A 3,447-nucleotide genomic window follows, 5' to 3' on the forward strand; every position below is an offset into this window, starting at 1 on the left:
CAGGATTTGATTCGATTTTGCCTTTATATTGTGATTGCAATGTTTATAATAGGTATTAGCATCTCGTGTATCAAGCGATTCATCACTAAGGTGACAAGCCAAGTCCTGATTGTTCAAAAAGAAAAAGGGGGAGTTGTGGAGATGTTTTTGGAAGATACCGGCCACCTGGTCCTTGATACCGACATGAGTAACTCTCTGCTAGCTGCCCCTGTGTAAAGAACTCACTGTTCCATGTTCCTCTCTGGCTGCCACTGCACAGAGAGCTATTGTTTAGCAAATTCCTTACCTAGAGATATGGAGTGAAGTTGAAACATTGAGTAGGAGGTCCATAGGCTCGTGCTTCTTGCGTGTGCTTCTCGCGTTGTACCAATGAAATATGAGTTATATTGTGTGGACAGTAGCTTAGAACCAATCACAGCTTGTTTAGCTGTATGCGATCACGCCCTAATAGTATATAAGATGCTCTGTGCTTAATAAAATTGGATCAAGCTGGCAAACCATATTGGTGTTATTCTTGATACCCGGGCTGTATCCGTCGACACTGCACCTGCAGTTCAGGAACTTGACACCAGAGGGCTCATGAACACGTAATCCCCCTGACAAGCCAAGTCTCTGGCAGAACTTCATTCCTCCCTTCTGACGGGGGGAATGTGAGAGGTTTCAGCCGTGCAGGCAAAGGGAAAAGCTTTCAGTCCTACATATCAGTAAGAAACAATTTATTCTCTTTCCACTGCTCCTTATTTATCTGCTCACACACGAAGAGACATCAGCAAACTCCACTGGATATTGGTCCTGAGCATCTGCTGATAGAGGCTGAACATGGAGGGAAGCCAAGACCCTCCATGTCAGACACTCTGGGGGCAATCTTTGTCCCTGCCTCCAACCCCACATTTCTCTCATCAGCCCCCTGGCACTTCCAGCACCTCTGTTCAAAGCTGAGCTTTCTCCATGACAGTCTGAAGCTGCATCTTTCAGACCTTTCCCACCAACTCCCACCTGCTGTACTTGGTACTTGCACACAGCTGCACGCAGACACAGAAGGATGTTTAATTGCCAGAAAGCTAAATCAGCAGAAGGCATGGTTCAATCAAAAATAAAATACACTCCTCTGCTTTATATTAATATAATTTACCTCGTCTGATTCCAATTTCCACAGTGGAGATGGGCTTAGACCAAAAGAAAACATATTTTTGGTCAAGCAGAGACCCCAAGAACCCCCACAGCCCCCCCTGCCCCAGACTCTGTCCATAGTCACTCCCAGAGTCACAGCCTGAAGTCACGAGCTCCCTCGAGCTTCCCATCTGCATCCCATCCCTTCCCATTGCCATCGGCAAACCCACCAGTTAAACAGGACTGGACTCAGGACTGGCCCCTGGGGGTCACCACTGGTGCCCTGCTCCCACGGGCACTTTGTGCTCTTGGCCACGGCCTTCTGGATCCGGCCATTCACCCTGTTTCCAGCCCCCCTCCCTCACGCCTATCGGGCTGTGACGGGATGCAGCGTGACAAGAATTGTTACTGCGGAGGTGAAACCCCTTCCCTGCTCTCCCCTCACCCACCAGCCGAGGCATCTTCTTGCTGTGGTGGGTTACCCGTGGCTGATCACCCAACTGCCACCCAGCTGCTCGCTCACGGCCTCTCCCACCCCAGCGGGATGGGGGAGAAAATAGGAAGAATGGGGGTGAGAAAGCTGCTGGGTGGGGACAAGGACAGGGAAATCTCTTCCCCGTTCCCAATGTGGGCAAGGCAGGACTTGGAGGAAAACAACTGAATTTATTGTCAATTGAAACAGATATTTAATTATGAACTCAGCTCTAATAATAATAATAAAAAACCCCACAAACAAACATTAAACAACACCTTTCCTCCTCCCTCCCCAGGCTCAGCTTCACTCCCTCTCTCCAGGCCCCTCTCCCCCAACCTGAGCAGTGCAGGGGCGTTTGGGATTGGGTTCTGTGAGGGGTGAGAAACCAGGCCTGCGAGAAACTAACAAACAGCCCGAGAAAGCAAAAGTTGGGGCTGATGGAAGAAATGCCTCAAACACTCCTAAGACAAAAGCGAGTCCCCGGGTGGATGTTGTGGAGGTCGAGGTGATGAGGCTGCCCCAATCACACCAGGTGCAGCTGGGGGAGGGAGCCCTGTGGAGACAGGACGGCCCTGCTCTGGGGCACCTGGGCACATGGCAAGGGCCATGTGTCCGGGGAGTGACCTTTGCTTCATTATCCACGAAATGCATATTAAAGTTAACACCCTCAATATGCTAATGAGGGCTGACATGACCATGCTAATTACATCATCCCATGGAACACCTGACCCCTCCCTGTACATGGGGTACGTAGGTGTGTGGCTCGACCTAGGGGACGGACACAAGGAATGTTGGTATAAATGGAGGTGGGGCGGCTGAAAGTGGGGGGCCCTGGAGAGAGCAGTGAAGCGAAGGAGACTGATGCCGCCTCCTGGAACCCTCGCCGGCGGGATCAGCGCAGGGACCCAGACCGGTGATCTGTATTCCCCCAGTCCCTCTGTCTCCCTCTTTCCCTTTTCCATTAAGCAATGCCAGGCAGATTGTATTGCTCGCCACAACTTGCGATATCCTTAGCCAATTATCGTGTGTTCAATTAGCACATTGTGGGGAGTTAATTAATGTTTGGGCTTTAAGACTTGACTGCTCTGTTGGGCTTTGTGAATCTGAGTCACTTGTCCCCTCGTCTGAGCGGGACGTGACAGTACTCGAGTGAAAGCTGCCATCAAATTTCATCAAGTCACACTCTCACAAACTCCCATTAAAATCACTTTTTCAGACACCTTTCCCCGTGATACTCTCAGTGATCTACACCACTCACCCGTGACACGAGGGGACAAAGACCTGGGCTCTGTGGGCCCCTCCCAGCCTTGCCAGCGCCCTTTGCCATCCCACCGCGGGCTGTTCTGCCCTGTCCCACCCCTGCCCCTCTCTCCCCGCAGGCTGCAGCACCCATCTCCCTGCCCCGCCTTGCTCCCACCCCACCATTTCCCGACCTTCACTGATGTTGCCCACTCCAGGGAAAGCTCTACGGCCTCCGAAACCGCCCTCCCAGCAGGGAACCCAACCCAAAGGCTTCCTGTGGCCTTTCCCCTGACCAGAGAGCAGGAACCCCACCAGGACCTTCTCAACCACGGGGCCGCTGTGGCCTTCCAGCTTCTGGGAGGGACGTGCCCAAGCCCTGGGCCTGCTGCTGTCCCACGTGTGCTCAGGTGGAATGGACACGACAGCCCACGGCCCAGCCCTTCTCCTGGGTGAGGCCTGCGGGGGCTTTGGCAGAGGCACTTTCCCAGCCGGGTACCTGCTGCTGGCCTCTCACCCCAGAGACAGAACTGACCTCACGGTCCCTTCACAGCCACACGCTTCCTGCTGGACTGAGACTGTCTGAGACACAACTGACTCATAATACCGTGCGCATCCACCCC

The sequence above is a fragment of the Athene noctua genome, unplaced genomic scaffold (genome assembly GCF_965140245.1).
Source record: "Athene noctua unplaced genomic scaffold, bAthNoc1.hap1.1 HAP1_HAP1_scaffold_36, whole genome shotgun sequence".
NCBI lineage: Eukaryota > Metazoa > Chordata > Aves > Strigiformes > Strigidae > Athene > Athene noctua.